The sequence below is a fragment of the Acomys minous genome (genome assembly GCF_964271855.1).
Source record: "Acomys minous genome assembly, chromosome: 2".
In the NCBI taxonomy this organism is placed as follows: Eukaryota; Metazoa; Chordata; class Mammalia; order Rodentia; family Muridae; genus Acomys; species Acomys minous.
Genome location: NC_140484.1, coordinates 106679402 through 106697868, shown reverse-complemented (window position 1 = coordinate 106697868; position 18467 = coordinate 106679402). Strand labels below are relative to the sequence as shown.

Sequence of the window (18467 nt, the reverse complement as noted above, 5' to 3'; positions counted from 1 at the left end):
TTCTCATAGTAAAAGATGGATACAGATTGGCACACAACGTCACATACACACACTATAAAAATTGCCAGCCATAAATCTGTAAACCTATAGTAAGAACACCGGAGCTTGCGACTGTTTAGAATTTCAAGTCCATGCTATTGGATCTCAAGATAACCTCATAGATGAAGGTGGTTCTTCTGATTTATTCAATGAAGATGCTAATCTGAACGCAGGTTAAGTGAATTTCTTCAACTCTTACAGGTAATGAGTGACAGAATCAAATGTCAAGGTCACCTCTTCCTTGGCCCCGTTTTCAAAGCTTTCATAGGGATGGGGGAAGGACCTTAAATGAGCACAGTCATCTCAAGCATGCTTGTTTCATTGTTGCATTAATAGACCTAGAAATTGCATTTATAACATAAAAGTACTGGTTCTGCATGGAAAGGCAGCCATGGGGAGAACAGGAGCATGGCAGCACTCCTGGTAGCTGCAGTTGTGATCTAGAAGGATGCTATCATGTGTGATACCTGCCCTCCCTTTTTAGAGTGCTGTGGAAGGCAGACCACTTCATGCTCTTGGGACGCCCGCGTGTGAGGGATTAGAGGCTCATCTGGATCTTCCACGGGGAGTCCTGGACATGTTAGAATCGAAACAGTTTAATGAAATGGAAGCCCCATCCTTAAAACACTAGCTAAAATACAGAGAGAAGTGTAGCATATACAACATTCTGTGAATGCTTCCGAATGAATTCTGTTACCTTGCTGAGGGATGTGGCTAAACCCCATTACCACCCCTAATGCCCAAAGCGGGCTCTTGCGTTGCCACAAGTAAGACACATTTGCTTTTGTTTAGATTTCATTCGTTGCCCAGGATCAATCTCAAAGTATACTGTGGTTTGTGGCAAGAGCCGTCAGACCTGTAGAGAAACCCACAGTGAACGCTGAGATGCCGCTCACAGCTTCCCAGGATGCACTTCTACTGCTTCGGTTCTGATGAACCAAGGCAAGCTAAACCGAGCTCTGGCCCTCCGAGGTGGGCTGCAGATATGGGATCCGCACACGCCTGTATGGTGGTCTCCTCCTCCGGAGGGCCTTGGATTACACTGCCCAGCAGCCACCAGCTCTTCCTTTGGCCTCAGCAAACCTTGCAGTGGTGCCTTTTTTTCCCTACACAGCAGGCCCCGCTACCGCCTCTATGGCTACTGGGGCCAAATCCCAGGAGGCAAGAGGGTGTGGGGCCCAAATTGATAACTGTGTCCATTGACTTTTCGTTCCCAATTCCACCTCTTTCATTATGTTGGAGAGCTTTGTCTCAGAGAAGGAGCTTATGCAGTGGGCTGCGAGGAGACGGGACCTTAGTAAGATAGAGCACACAAAAAAGTGTGACCAATTGCAATGACAGGGCTGCGGTGGTCACTTGTGATGGAGTGAAATTAAATCCCCCACCAGACAATACCCTTTATTCTGTGTCTATGGGGACCCTTGTTGGGCCTAGATTGAGAGAGAAAGTAAAAAAAAGGGGTAAGAAAGATGCACTCAAGCAGTCAAAGGAATATTTTTTTCCATGTTCACGGGATTTTTTTTCTCAACAAAGTGACACTCTAGCACACATGACAGCCGTGTTGGCTTCCTTAACATTTTACCAAAGCTCACTAAGGGTTTTTTCTTTGCCATAATGTAAGTATAAATGTACAAATCCAAACCTTCATCATGGTTGAGATCTGTATAAGTTCTCCCACGCAGGTGTTAACCAGGTCCGTGCCTGCTTAGCCTCAGAGATCAGGTGTGTTCAGGGTGTTGCAGTCATAGGCCTGATCTACAGAGTTTCTAAAGAAACTGTGTTGGGCTCCAGGTTGCAGCAAGAATCTGCACCAGAAATCTAAGAAGAGGTATTTATCGCTATACAAGTAGGTGAGGAAAGGGGGACTGAGCTTAGTAAAAATCACAGAACAGGATTTGTCGTTTTACCAGCTTTCAAGTGTGTGATTTAATGGCTCTTAGTTCACAATCATGAACAATTAATAACATTATATAACTCTAGAATATTCAGCGCCATCAAGAAAAGCTCTGCCTATTAAGTAGTTACTCCTCATTTCACCTTTAATCTCACTCTCTAGCAACCCACTAACTGGCATCTGTCTTTGTAAAAGATGCCTGCCCTGGATATTTCATCCAAAAGGATTCATCCAGAACACTGCCTTTTATGCCTGGCTTCTTTCGCTTAACATAATGTTCTCAAGATTCATCTATGCGTAATGCGGAAAATGTATTTCCTTTCTGTGGCTGACTAATATTCCACTATATAGATAAACCATGTTGCTGATCCTCTCATTAGTTCCTGGATATCTGGTTTGTTTTCAGGATTTTTTAACTCCTATTTTTAAAAAAAATGCTGGGAGATGTGGTAATCTTACGTTTAACTCTTTGAGCAATCGTCATGTAACTATTTTCTCCAATATCTGTCGTGACAGCGCAGTACAGTACGATTGCTCGAATTTCCCCCACTCTCTGTTAGCATCTGTTATTGGCCAATGCTTATAGCTGCTCTAGCATACATGGTGTCTCATTGTGCTGTGATTTGCCTTTCTATAGTAAATAATAAGGCTGAGAATATTTTCATGTGTTTATTGACCATTTATCCACCTTTCAGGGAGATTTCTAGTGTAGGCATTTACTTATATTTTTGAAAATTGGGTTGCCTCATTTATAAATATGTTTGTGTGTGCAAGTTTGTGTGGTGAGCACGTGTGCTCATGTGGTACACGTGTGAATAAGAGTGCTTATATGGCATGTGTGCATTTGTTAGTGGTATGTTAGTTTGTATGTGTACATATGTGTACGTGTATGGTATGTATATATGTGTGCTTGTGTGTGTATATATGTGTATTGTGTGGTGTGTAAATATGTGTATGTTCTTAGTGTGTGGTATGTATATGTGTATGCTTGTGTGTGCATGCTGTATTGCGTGCTTGTGTGTGCATGCTGTGTGTGCAGTGTGTTGAGTTGCATGTCTTTGTATGTGTGTGGTGTATTAGTTTATATGTCTATGTAGGTGTGTGCTTGTGTGTATGTGGTGTGTATAGGTGTGGTATATACATGTGTGTGCTTTGTGTGTGTGGTGTGTTAATCAATATGTCTACGAATGTGTGTGTATTGTGTTAGTTTATATGTGTATGTATGTGTGTGGTGTATTAATTTATATGTTTATGTATGTGTGCATGGTGCACGCTTGTGTGTGTAGTGTGTTTAGGTGTGTGTATGTGTCTGTGGCATTCATATCTGTGTGTGCATGAGTGTGTGCACACACATGTGTGTGTGTGAGAGTGTATTGCACTCACGGAAGCCAGAGGAATATATAGAATGTCCTAATCTGTCACCCTTTGCTTTTCCTGAGACCTGCACTGCACCTGGAGCCAGGCTGGCAGCCAGGAAGTTCCAGAGATGCTCCTGTTTCTGCTCCCCATCCAAACAAAGTTTCAGGTAGGTGTGGCCATGTTCAGCTTTTTATGTGGATTTTGACCTCAGATCCTTACGCAATCCAGCCTGTTTTTGTTGTATGGTAAATACATCTGACATCCTGGCTTGAATTCTTGCACTGTCACTCAGGGCCTGCGTAAGCTTAGACAAGTCTGGGCATCACGTGTCTTGGTGGTACTGATGGTACATTATCAATATTAAATTGATCTTGTAGTGTTCATAGGAATATGAAATAGGATAATGGATATAAAGTTACCAGTGCAATATCTGGAATAAAGCAGTTAATCACAGAGAGGCTCTTGGCCTGAGTATTGAATTTGCTATTATGGCTGGCACCAGGAAAAGCAAGGGAGTCTGTGGACTCCATCCTAAGTGGGCAGCACCTGAGGTCTGGACCCACTCTTGATGGATGGCTTTCTGCTTGCATCCCCAGTGGAAGGGACCTGGAACATCAGCACAGCAGCTAAGGCCACCTGCTCGTAGCAGCAAGGACCGAATCAAATAAAACTAAAGTTGGAGTGGGATCTTGGGGCAGCATTTCAATCAAAAGTTTATAGGTTTCTGCTATTAAGCAATTCAAGCAGTCAGTTGATAAATATGTACTGAGCTTCCCTTCTATGCCAGGGGTACAGAAATAAAGAAAATATAGTGCCTGCCCTTGAGGAAAAATCGAGATGAGATGAAAAATGGAAAGATGAGCCCTCATATCACCGCCTGGGAGGCTTGGGCTAGTGACCGGGGGTGCTTAAATGGTCATCAATGGAAAACTCGTCAAGTGGAGAAATGTCCTCTGACATCAACCAGTTATATTAAAAAAAAATACACAGTTGATCAAAAGATTGTTTACTTAATGAAGAATTTTAATGAATTTTCTTAATGAAGAATTTCCCATTTCACCTTACATCTGTGGTTTTGAAAATATGCAATTTTATTCTATTAACGTATCCCAGGAGAGGAGTCAAGAAACTATAATTGCTTTTCTGTTTGATTTCTTCTCTTTAGTTAAAATATTATATATGTGTATATATAACATACATACACATATATATCGAATGATACAGAAAGAAAAACAAGCCTTCAGTTCTGCAGCAAAATTACCCGCTGATTGCGGGTGAAGTGAGAGATGAGCCATTGCTACAGAGACAATGTGGGATGAGCATTGATTTCCTTGCACAGAACTCATGTTCAATAAAGGTTGAAACTATCTCTTCTTTGTAATGAATGTGGTCTTCTGCTGTGGTTAGTCTCACAATTTAAACTAGGGAAAACCCTGCACGCAATTGTGGCATGCGATCACCACAGCGAACTCAAACACCTAAAATATGTGTTGTATTTTTTCTTTTACTTTTAGAATATTCAGTATAATTAGGGGTGCATTAAATACTTAGGACTCCCTATCCCTATTACCCCTTTTTTCAACACACACTCACGGAGGAAGCTGAAAGTAAATCCAAGCTGTTTGTTTCAACAGCTGGGTGGCCAGGTACAGCCCCAGGTCACCGCCCCATAAACGGGATTGCTTCTGTCTGCTGAGGTCACCCTCCCTCTTCTTATGGACACAGTTGCGATTATTATAACAGTTTTTGATTTATTTGAATGCAACGGCGGTTCAAGCCGAGACACTTTTTATACAGCCATCCTCCTACGGTTCCGTGTCTCCCTCATCTCCTCCTCTTTCCCTGGGTGCAGCCCCCCCCAACACCCCCCCGAGCTTTCGGTTGCCATGGCCAGACTTGAAAAACATTTCAGACTTAAAAGGTTAAGATCTAAAGACTGCTGATTTTATCTGGGCTTTTAAGTAACACGGACAGGTGGATTAGAGATCTGTGTACAATCCTCACTGTAGACACTTGGGTAAATATGCACAAGTACTAGGGCGGCTGAGGGAGCAATGTGCTGTTATTGTCTATCAATTCCAAAGTGGAGATTAAAGAAATCAGAAGTGTAAATATCAAAAAGGATTTCCACTTACATATAAGACCATTACTCAGGCAGACTGGTTGGTGCAAATCATAGAAAGGCTTTCTGCTTTAAGAAAAGTGTGAATTTGTTTTACTAGGAATTTGCATTTTTTTTTTTGTCATCTCTCTTTGTCTGCAAGGAGGGTGCTAACTCAACCAAGAATTCCGTTCACATGGTAGTCATTTGCACTGCATAGACGGTCCATGTAGCTTTCCCCTAGCCACAGATATATTTGCCAGAGTCGTAATGTAGAGCTAAATTTTATCTCTTGGTCTTTCTTTTATGTAACATTTCCTAGAAATGCCAAAATGTGGGTGAGGGAGGCTGTGTATCAAGTTCGGAGCATTGCTAACTTTAGACAGTGTAAAGGCCCCATGCCAAGCGGCAGCCTTTCCCTCTTTATTTCAGACCCAAGCTGAAGTTACTCCCCGCCACCCGCCCCCCCCCTTGTGCCACCACAAATGAATACCATCTGATGGCTGCAGAAGTTTAACGTGAATCCAGTGATTTTCCACCCGGCTGCAAACTGGTCTGCCATAGATGTTCCAAAGTTGTGCTTCAGGGTGGGGGTGGGAGAACGTCAATTAAATTGCAGGTGCTCCAATTTCAACCAAAGTCATCAAGAATCACCATTAGCTTTTATTATACTATTCCTACCTTTAAAATTCACACGCAGGGGCTCAGGGCTTTTCAGTCAGCCCAGCTGTACACTGAACAATGCTGGGAGAAAAAAAAAACCCATGAACTTCCAGACTTTGGGAGAGTTATGGTAAAAGCTAACTTTCCCATCCTACTCTGTGTGCACACTTCAGTCACAGATCTCAGCCTGTCTTGGGATGGCATGTGCAGGCATCAGTGGACTGCCTCAGAGCTCCTGACCGAGAAGCTAAATGGAAAAGGAGACAGAAAAATAACAGTTCTGAGCTATGATATGGAGTAGTACCATGGGGTACCCACACAAGTAGCCACTTCTAAGCAGGTCAGCCAGTAGAAAAGAAATTGCATTAAACTTATTTCTGACATAATGTAGAACAATATTTCTTAATCTGTGGATTGAGATCTCTTTTGCAGGTCACATATCAAATATCCCCCATACCAGATATTTACATTACAATGCATAACAGTAGCAATATTACAGTTAAGAAACGACACGAAGAGCTGTATTAAAGGGTCACAGCTTTAGGAAGATTCAGAGCCACTGATGTGGAGCAAAGACCAGGAGTCGTACAAAAGAAGAGGAGGATGCATAACTGACCCGTATTCGTTTAAAGCAGAACGGACAAGCAGGAAAGGAGGGGGAGTTGGTCTCTAGAAGGACCAGGAGGTGCCGAAAAGCACTGTGTGAAAACCATCACAGCATCTAATCCATCCCACCTGCCAGGTATAGGCCCGGGTGGGTAAACAGAGTCTCCAGCTCCCATCTGAATCAAAACACCAGCCACAGCTGGGCAGTGATGGTACATGCCTTTAATCCCAGCATTTGGAAGGCACAGAAAGGTGGATCTCTGTGAGTTTGAAGCCAGCCTGGTCTACAAATCAAGTCTAGGACAGCCAAGGCCACACAGAGGAACCCTGTCTCGAAACCCCCTCACCCCCCCCCAAATCAGTCTCTCTCTACCCCAAGAGCTGCTGATCATTTTGATAGGCATGATCTCCATACATATTCCCATGCACTTTTTACACAGTAGCCTGATGGGATTTGCTACACTTGGGGGAGGAGCTTAGCTAGGCAGTTGGGAGCAGGAAGTGTTAACGGGGAGGGGGGGGACAGGGGGGAAAGAGTGCTCTAGGAAAGAGGCTTCCTTATTAAGTAGAAGGGGGGCGTTGCATGAGCTCAATGAAAGAAGACAGGAAAATGTCAATGGGTGGTGATGGTTGGGCACAGAGCAGAGGAGATGAGAAGGCAAAGATGAAGCCAGGAGAATATCCAGGGCTGATACAGAATTTGAAATAAATACAGTCTGGTTGTCTTAATTGATGCAAACTAATTGGGATCAAGAAGGTTTCCAATTTTGTATAGGGGCAGGGGGTGGTTGCTATACTATTTATATCCAAAATGGAAAACCTTGGGCATGAGTCCTAAGTCTAAACATGACATTTATTTGTTTCTAACACATCTTGCACATAGAGCAGGGATACAATATTTTTTGCACATCTATTTTGACCAAGACCCTTCATATCAGGTCAGTATGGAAATGTTCATTTCTGGCATCATGATGGTTTTCAAAGGCTTTAGATTTGAGGGTATCTCAGTTTTCAAGCTTTCAAACAAGGACTGTTTAACTTAGTCTTAAGAACTTGACCATCATATTAATGTTTTACTTTTCATATATTCAATCCAGTACATGAAATTTAGCAAAAATGGAAATAAATTCTACTTACCCGTAGACTCACAGTCTAACACCGAGTCATCCAACTGTGGTTTTCTTAGGATAATGGGATAGGTTGCAAACAGGGGCAAAGTGATGATGTTGGCCAACAGGAGAAGAAGGTGTACCTCAAAAAGATTCCCCAAAATATAAAGCTACATATTCATCTGCGGCTGGCTCATGGTGATGGGGCAAATGAATGCTAAATGTCGTAAAGATGCAAAGAAGTAAATTCCCATTTCTGCCAAGTCTACCTGAAGAGATAAGAAGTGCGATTAGCATGTTTCCAAAATTAATTGACAATTGTTTATTTGACATAACATTCTAAACTCTAAAATAGTATTTGTATGTTAGATATATATTTCTTAAAGCAATGAATAGATGTTTTTGTACTACAATTAATACTATATATTAGATGAAAACCTTGTATTTGTATACAACTTTCTACCAAAAGTTTTCTTTGACAGCCCAATTGAGATCTACCAATATTCTGACACTCCTCTCCAAGATGCTCATAAAATTTGAATGAAAAATAATGTAATGATTTTAGCTATCATCATTTTCTGTTGGTAACTTCAGATATTGGGGAAATTGCATCAAAGAAATAAAGGAAAGAAAAGAAAAACCTGCTATGGTAGAAGTCACAAAGTACATTTTGGGTGCATTTATATCAAAGGTGGAGGACAGTGAAGGACAAAGCCAGTCTTTGTGACAAGAGATTAATACTTCAAAGTCTTGAAGGCCTTTCTATGAATAATAGATCTCAAAAGGAAGGACAGGAAATCAAGCAGGCAGTGTCAATTAGCTTGTCCACACTCTCCCTGGGCTTCAGCAGGGCAGTGTCCCTGTGATGAAATGGCGTCATACCGCCTCGGCTATCTTAGAACCTCTTACAACTTGGGTGTCTCTAGTTTTCAGAATAGGACTATCTGGCAGTTGTACGTCTCTCAACAGCGTGCAAAATATTTTACTATAGACAGAAGGGCGTGTGGGGCCCAAGCCATGGGGTGTAGCTGCGTGAGTAAGCCTTTAGCCACGTGCCTGTGAGCTTACCTCAGGCTAAGTTCTCAAACTTATACAATGGAAACAACAGTGCATTCTGGGATGCGTTTCCCCGAGGAGACATGATGAGACCTGCAAGGTAGAATCTCCACGGAGGGAGCTGTCACCGATGTGGCTTTCTTCCCTCCCTTCTGTTTATTTCCTACGTACCCACACTTAAAGATGATAAACCCCGGACAGGTGTTTTGTCCATTACCCAGGCACACTTGTGGATTGAATTTCATTGTCTTCCATGTGGAATTCTGCCCCTCGTCTGCTTTTCCATTGTACCTTTCATGACTAAACCTGTTAGAAAGAGTCTAGGGAGGAAAAAAAAAAGGTATCTTACAGCACAAATGTAAAAGGTGAGTGGTGTAGCTTAAATCTAGCAAGACAAAATCCTTACCTGCTACCCACTATGGGACACCCTACGTGAAGCCAGCTCTAGCTCAGTGAAAATCCGGGACATTTTAAAAATCAGGGTCAAACCAAAGCTGTACACACATTTTTTTTTTTTAAATCTATTTCAGCACTCAGGTCAACTGCACATCAAAAAGCAGTACAGGGATAGGACAACTATTTGCAAAACAACGTGCAACAAAAACAAACAAACAAACTCTCACCCGAGCGCACCTGCTGGAGAATCCTCCTTGCAGGCTCCGTGGTCGACCCTAACTTATATTTGATAGGGTGTTGTTGCAGCTGTGGGACCGGGGTGGTTTATTTAAGTGGCTCCAAATGCCTGTCAGTGTGGCAACCAGCTGAATACATAAAACAGGCTCTCCAAACCCTTTATGGCCCAGGGTCAGAGTAAATGGAATAATAAAATCCAAATGCTTTTGTCTCATTTTCCATCACCCAACCCCTCCGCATAAATCTGCAGCTTCTCGGTGACCTTCGCGATCGGTGCGGGATGAGGCCCCGCTTGGAGATACATTTGGTCTGCATCTTGGATCTTTAAAAGCTTTTTCCAATTAATTTTAACTGGCTTCCATAAGGATCAAGCACAGCTTCCTCCCCTCCCACCGCCCCTCACTCCCACCTTTTTAACCAGGCAAGCGACAGCACTCTCTGAGACTCATCCAACAGGTACCAAGCCATTAAGCCTCAAATCTCCAAAGACAAAATGTGAGTGTGGGTCCCAGGATGTCAGCAAGAGGAAAAGCACCCTAATTGCAAACTTTTCCAGACAGGCTCAAATTTAAGTTGGTAGCTTTAGCTCACACTGCCATACATCTAGGTGAAGTGGGAGGAAATCTGTGGGCCCATCTGAGAACTCAATAAGTGTAAACCTTGGAAATCAGGGTATCTGTTCTTAAAGGCAGTTGATGGAATCCCTTTTCTTATTGTTGCATTAACATTTTGAGGCATAAAGAGAGAAAGCTGCTGTGACGGGCCTGGTACCCAATGCTTCAAACAGGAGGCTAAGCAGAAAGGAATGCAAGATGAAGTCCTGAAACTCTGATCTGAGACATTTTTCTGCCCCTTAAAATAGGGTGGGAACCAATGGGACCACCGCAAATTAACATGGGGTTTTAGTATTTTTCATCACTAGAGACATATAGCTTCATACTGCATGTTTATTGATTGTCCCGGTTTTGGGTGCTAGCTTTGAAGGAGGATACACTCCTAAACAGGATATAATTTGAGTTCTCCAAAAGTTCACAGCATTCTAACTAAGATGATAGCCACAGGGGCTGGGGTCAGGGTTCAATGGGTACAGCATTTGCCAGGAAAGCATCAGGACCAGGGTTGACTAACACGAGTCTGTGGTCTCTGAGCCCCTAAGACAGAGGGAGGAGAATCCCAGTATCTGTGTGGCAGCATGCACAGTGCTGTAGAAGGCACTCCATCTCAAATGGCATAGAGGGCAAGGACTGACATCAGGGATGCCCTGTGACATTCTCATTCACACATGTAAACATGCACACACACACACACACACACACACATACATACATACATATATATACATACATACACAAACAATACACACACACACACACACACACCACCACCACCACCACCACCACCACCACCACCACCAATCTCTGAATTTTGACTAGAAAACAAACATGGCTGATTTGAAGTAGAGGGTAGCATGAAAACAGTTAAGAGAGGTTATTTTATGTAAGAACATTGGACCTGTTGCTCACATGAGCAAGTGTCTCCCCCACTCATTGCTAACTGTAGTACATTGGACACCCCTTTCTTCTGTTTCATCTCTATTTAACTCCTTTTTTGCTACTTACAAAATTGCATTACCCTTTTTTGGCAGCCGTATCTGCCCTTCAACATTTATATTTCTAAAACTACAATGAACGCACAAGGAAAGGAAACCTCAACACCAAGTGTAAAATATGTTTCTCTAAAACGTCAGTGTGTTTTACAAAGTTGTGGAATGCTCTAGAAGGAAGCGGCCTCGTGTCTTATTTGACTTTATGCCATCTTTGCCTGTTAAAAGAAAAATAAAGGACGCAGGTTTCCAGTAGGGAATATAGTGTCCAAATCTGCTGCAGGATACTGGATCTCACTGTGAACCCTGAGAATGTGAACTGTAACACCTTGTTTCTTGTTTGGTGTGGTTGAGCCTTAACGCACCCCTTTCACCCAAGAGCTTTCTGCTTACTGTAAACAGGTGGTTGCGGTGTGGTTCAGCCAGCCCTAGCACACACCTTTAATCCAAGAGCTCTCCGTACAGAGGATGTAATGAAGTTAATCCTAGGTCAATAAGCAGAGTAAGAAATCAGCTGATAGTGATTGAAGGAGGGACTCTGCTTGGCCTCAAACTGACTCTGGCAACTTGTTCTAATATCCCGGCTCCTTCTCATTGTCTAGCTTGTTGTTTTCACCTGTGCTTAACCCTATCCTTGCCCCCACTTCCGCCCCCACCTCCCCCGCAAACTGTCTCTCTACAACTGTCCAGGTAAAACTGCCTCCTCTTTCTCCCACTCTGCACTGCTATCTTAGCCCTCTTTCCTGACGTCTTTTCTCTTTTCTTTCTTTCTTTCTGTTTTTTTTTTGGGGGGGGGGAGGGTGGGGCTTGGTTTTTGTTGTTGTAGTATTTTGGTTTTTTGTTTTTGTTTTGTTTTGTTTTTGTCTTTGAGACAGGTTTCTCTGTATAGTCCTGGCTGTCTTGGGCTTGCTTTGTAGACCAGGCTGGTCTTGAACTCAGAGATTCACCTGCCTCTGCCTCCATGAGGGCTGGGTCTAAAGGCATCTGCCGCTATGCCCAGATAGACTTCACTTTCAAATATGCATGTTTCCTTCTGTAAGCTAACCTTACTTTCATTGTTGGGATAACTATGTGTACTAAGCAAGTGTCTGCATTCCAGCCGGATCACTTAGACCTCCAAGGTCTTTGGATGTGGTCCCTTACCACAGCAGCCATGTTGCTGGATTAAAACTCCTCTACACATTTCATATTAACTTGCAATCAGTTAAACATAAAAAGTGCACTCAAAGCTGTTGTTCCCATTGTAAAAATGGTGATGAAGTAAATAATGGGGTTTAATTCAAGCCTGGAAGAAACACTCCCCTGCCTAAAGTCAGCAGGGCCATGTGACTAGTGTGAACACTAGACTGGAAGAACTGAAGATAGGAGAAATGTCAGAGAAAAGGTTTCAACATGAAAAAATTCAAACATTTCAGTTTAGACTTATGTAAGACCTGGGAGTGCTTACTAGGCGCATCTTTTAAAAAACATAACAGCAAAGCTAGAAGTCAGGAGATATGGCCCACTGTGGAAAGTAATTTACTGAAAAGGGGGACCCAGTATAACTTACTGTGCTCTAGTGAACCCACGTAGTGATGGGTGAAATAGTAGAATCCTGTGACCCTTGGACATGATCCATGTCCAGTGCCTGTGCCTTCTTCATGCAGGCTCAGGATGGACAAGAGACTTGAAAGTTTCAGTAGAAAGCTATTAAAAAGTTGGTGAAGTTTCTTGTTTGTTTGTTTTTGCTCTCTAGGTAGAGATTAGATTCCTGATTTATTTTTGCTACTTTTATTTGTACAAAAATAAATTGTACTTTATTTTTGTCTGCTTTCAACAGGTTATTTTTTTATTATTTAAAAAAATTTTTTTCCATACGATATATTTTGATTATGGTTCCCCTTCCCCTGCTCCTCCCAGTTCTTCCCACCTCCCCTCCCCTCCCATCTGGATCCACACCCTTTCTGTCTCCCCTAGAAAACAAACAAGCTCCAAGAAATAGTAATAAAATGAAATAAAAGATAAACAAAACAAATCTTAATGGGACAAAACAAACAAGCAGAAGGAAAAAAATCCAAAGAAAAAGCACAAGAAGTGCATATAGAAGCAGAGACACATAGGAAACCATAATATGTTCACCAAGGTTCTGAAAGTTTACAGAAAAGATAGGGGAAAGGAAGAAGAAAAGAGGAGAAAATAGAATGGCTTGACTCAACTTTGTAAGACCAGGACCCTCTACAGATGCTGTTGAGTTAGTTCACTTTGTGTTGGCCATTTCCTACAGGGCATAGGGCTGCCCCAAAGAGTGATTTGTTTTTCTGGTGAGACTTCTTCGGAGAAAACTAATTTTTCATTTGCAAGTGGTTATCAGTTGGAGTTAGATTCAGGGTATGGATGGTGGCAAGCAACTCATTTTTTAGAACGGCACCACATTTCCTAAAATCCACCAGGACTTCAAGGCTAAATATATAGTATCAAGGAAAAAGCACAGAATTCACTGAAAATATCTCTGAGCCCAAAATCAATCTACATAAATGGAAAAATGGGTAGAATTATAGTATCTGAACTTCAATTCTTTAGGAAAATGGAGACAATAAGGTATACATTATAAGGGCTCCATAGGACTAATGTAGCACAAGTTATGGATGAATACCCTAAGTGATGGATTAGCAGTCACATACATGCTACTTACATATGGTTTCCAGTTATCCTTGGAATGATGCTGTTAGCCTCAGTCAACTCCCAACCAATTCTGGGAAGACATAGACTGTTTTCCCAAGCTCCTTACCAATCTGCTTTGACCATTTTCTCATTGCTCCTGGACACTGCAGTGGTGCTATGGACATCCTTCACTTTCCTGTTTTCTTTCCAAGAATATACATGTAAATTTTGATCTGTGGGTAAAGTAAAATAAGGAAAGGGATATGTCATGTATTTGTGCGTGAAACCCTCATTGACTTCATTTATGGAACATCAAAGTCAGGCAACTAATTCTGCCCTACGAAACACAATCACTTTGCAGCTTTAGGCAGTCACAAAGAGGGTCAACATAATGCTCTCTTTTGATGACGGTCTGGTTTGGCAAGTATTACTTGACTTTTGTGTACATTACAAAATCAGTCAAAAGCAAAAATCCTACTAATAGATATCTGAACTTGAAATAGTTGAACTCTTATTGTCCCTACCCCTTTGCTCTTTTCAAAAACATTTGTTGACCTCCAAAAACTCTGTCTGGCCTCTAGTTCCTATTGTCCACAAAACAGAAATTTTATAATGAGTTTATAAAAAAATGAAGTAAGAGGATTATATAAGAGATGAGACAAGATCTTTATATATTTAGCATCAATTTTGGAAAGCGAGAGCCAAGTGTTTTATTCAAAACGGGGAGCGTCATTTAATTTGATTTCAGCCTAGAAATAATAAATCCATCTTCACAGACAAAAACAGTCATACAATATATCAACAGATGCAGACAGCCTTAAAAGCATATTCCTTTTGGTTTGAATCTGAAATACCCATGTGAGCATGTGTGCCTGTACACTCAGTCCCCAGCGAGGTACTCTGTTTTTGGAGGGTGTAGAGGCTGGCTTACAGTTTCAGAGGTTTAGTCTATTATAATCATGGTGGGAAGCATGGCAGCATGCAGGCAGACATGGTGCTGGAGGAGCCGAGAATTGTACATCTTGATTCAAAGGCAGCCAGGAGGAGACTGTTCCACAGTGGGTGGAGCTTGAGCACTAGGGACTTCAAAGCCTACCTCTTCAGTAACACATGTCTTACAGTAAAAAGGCCACACCTACTTCAATAAGGCCAAACTTTCTAATATTGCCATTCCCTATGGCCAAGCATTCAAACACATGACTCTATGGGGGCCAAACTTATTCAAACCACCACATTGATCAAAGCTTATTCACCAAGCTAACCACTAAGTTTAATAGAGTAGGCTTGAATAGCATCTCCACCATTCGACCCATGTCCACGACTTTACAATCTAACCCTAATTTCCTCAATCTGACTGTCAGCTACCAGCACACACCCCTATGATCACATAGACCATCTTAATATAGGCATCTAGTGAGTGAGGGATTAGTTGCTGTTGTTTTGTTTACTAAAGATACTCTTCATAAAAAGACTTACTTGTTTTTTATCATATGTTTGTGGCTGTTTGCCTGCATGTTTGCATGTGCACCACATACATGATGGTGTTTGCGGAGACAAGAAGAGGACATTGGATCTTCTGTAACTGGAATTACAGGTGGCAGCAAGGCACCATGTGGGTGCTGGGAACTGAACCTTGGTCTCCTGCAAGAGCAGCAAGTGATCTTAATCAGTGAACCATCCCTCCAGCCCCAGTGAAGACTCCCCTCTCCCCCCCCCCCAAGCTAGACTTTGAAGATAAGAAACAAAACAGCTTATTTGGTTTTCATTCCTGAGAAACAAGCTTCTAAAGCTTAAATGCTTTCTTTGTCTGTGTTAACAGTAAGATATGTCATAACATAAAAGACCTGAAACTATCTAGTTAGGTTCTAGTTTGGGATCAAACAAATTTGCAGGGACTGTGAATGGCAAAGAAGTATAGTAAGAAGAAAAATATTATCTGACACCTTGCAGAAGAACAGTTGACAGCCAGTCTATAATGTCAGTCAAGGATCAAGAGCAAGTACTATGACACCATGGCTACACATCCTTTGCTTCAACAGAGCCCATCTGTAGTTACCATCTAATGATCTGGGCCGGAACATTCAAGCTGGGAAAAAGAAAATAACAAACCAATGAAGCAAAGCGGGAAAAGGATTTGGATGCAGGGCAAATAAGATTTCAACTCAGATCCATCAATTTGAGGCCTTGTGGCTATCTATCTCATATATTGCTTTTTAGTATTTCAATTTGGCCTGAGAGATTGCCCAGTAGGTTAAGAGCATCTACGCCTTTTGCAGAGAAATCAGAGACCAGTCCCAAGCACCCACATCAGGTGGCCCACAACCAACCATAACTCTAGATCCAGATCATCTGAAACCTTCTTCTGACTTCCACAGGCCCCTGCACACACAGGATTAGAAGTGAAGTAAAGCAAAAATCTATGTACTTTTAGCAGTAAGATGTGCTTCAGGAGGCTTTGGTAAAAAGGAATGAGAAAAGTAAGGCAATAAACTTAATAGGAACAGGGGCTTTACTTTTATTATTCAAAGCCTTTCCATTTATCTTGTAGATTTTTGAATATATAGGCATGTATTCATTGTACATAGTATTGAGCTTGGTAAAAAAGAAAATCTTTATTCAAGAATACCATGCATGATGACTGTATCCCTCTGCCCACCTCCTGCCTCCACCTTCCCTTAACAAAGGCGGGCATACAGGAAGGACACCAGCAGGAGAAGACTGTGTCCTGAAGCTAGAAACCATGCTCTCTGCATCATGGGCAATGAATAGATGTGGAACTGGAGACCATGATGTACAAGCAATGTCTCCCGTGAGACCAAGAATAGTCTTTCCTCTGAAATCACAGTCTTTCCAAAGAAACCAACTACAAAGTTAAAAGCTGAAGTCCTTGGCCTAAGGTAGATAAAATGCAATGCCCTTGACTAACTCATAAAAGAAACACAATAGGGTTATTTTTACTAGTATCTTAATTATTAAACATTTGAATATTAAAATACCTGAATCTTGATATATGTTGAATCTATTATAGTATCAATATAAGAGACAATATTTTCTATGATAAAGAGAAAAAAGCTGGTTATTGGATGTTCTAAAAGGAGAAAAGTTGACAATTAAAAAATGGAGGCAGGAACTGGACAGATGGCTCAGCTGTTAAAGGCTGGGCTCAAAAAATGGAGAAGGGAGCTTTAATGTGGTAGAGATGGAAGAGAAAAAAAATACACTAAGGATGTTTGAAAAAGGTATAAAGAATGTTATTTTTTATTTACCTAAAATTATATTTAACAAATATAACTGTATAGCTATGCATCATATACATACACGTATACATCATATATATTTTAAATGAAGTTATACCATAAGGGCTGAAAATACTTTTCCCTATTCATACTGGCTAGTTTTATGTCAAGTAGAGGCACAGACTATCTAAGAAAACCTGAATACAAGGAGTGAGAAGTTCTCTTTAGAGCTGTTGCTCAGGGGAGTCCAGAAAACTCCCCAAACAATATAAGTTACTTCCATTGCCCTTGGTTGCCTCCAGAGGTTGCTATTGCTGAAGATACCATGAACTTTGGACACAGAACTCAGATGACCTAGCTAGGACTGACCTGAAAGTCTCTTCCCTGAGGACAAGCTCTCATAGTGCTGGAAAGTCCTGCTCAAGCTTCCAAGGGAGGGAAGGAACCAACAGTCCTACCCAGCAGTGACGCCTGTGAACCATAACAATGGCCACCACAGCAAGGCCTCCCTAAAGGTGCAACAGTGCCACTCACATCTTGGTGGTAACCAACAGCTGTCTAATTAGACTTAAGGAAGGCCTGCTCAGCGGTATAGAAATGGAAAGCTAAGCACTTTCTCTGGGATAGTAACGTCATGGGTATTAGAGAACCTTATCTCACTGTTTCATTGAATCAGCCTAGTTCCTATCTGCATTCTCTGTGTTTATTTTCATTCCACAGGTAGGTGCATCTGCCATTCCTCATCAAAGAAACTTCCCTTGTGACAGACCATTACAGAAAACTGCATCCAGTCAAACCCCAGAAAACAACTGATCATGGCATGCCCAGCTACAGTGAATACATCTTCAATACAACTATTGCTGGCTCAAGGAACATCGCAAAATAGGGTATAGTGAGATTTTAAGAGCCAGAGGGCCAGAAAATCTACTGTGAGATTTTGTTTCCCAGAAATGACAGAGAGACACTTTACCCATTATACCTCAGTAACATGGCTACTTAAACATGACCTGAATTAGTAAGACACCAATAAAAATGCTAACCTGGAAAAGGCAAATCTCATGGGGGCCCTATCCTTAACAAAGAACTAGACACCCAAGGAATACTGAGGGTGGGAGATATAGTCTTCCTCAAGGTTGAACCCCAAATTGGTTATGTCATACCAATTGCTCAGCCCTGAAATAAAATACAATTAACACTAAATGGACTCAGAAAACTGTGTTTATATATTTATGCACACACACAGATATGTAACAATAACAATAATAAAGAAAAAGAGATCATGAACTTGAGTGGGAATGTTCATGGGAGGGGTTGGAGGGAGAAAAGAGAAGGGAAGAAATGATATATTTTAATTTCAAAAAAATGCAAAACTATATATGCTGTCAGTAAAGACCATCTTTTACAGAGACATTAAAATGCAATGAGATAAGAACTTAGGAGTGAGAATGAAGTTTTGGTAAATATTTCATAACTATTTGTACTGGCTAGTTTTATGTTAATTTGACATAGCTAGCGTCTTCAGAGAGGG

The 18467-nt window shown here is 41.6% G+C and overlaps 1 long non-coding RNA gene across 1 annotated transcript in view; it reads left to right on the top strand.

Annotated features, from left to right (window-relative positions):
- LOC311581769 overlaps positions 1–18145 on the top strand; it is a 55065-nt gene extending 36920 nt beyond the window's left edge. The window contains exon 3 of the long non-coding RNA XR_014773888.1: positions 17660–18145. This is a non-coding gene — a long non-coding RNA (uncharacterized lncRNA). The remainder of the gene's footprint in view (positions 1–17659) is intronic.
- Positions 18146–18467: the final 322 nt, after the last annotated feature.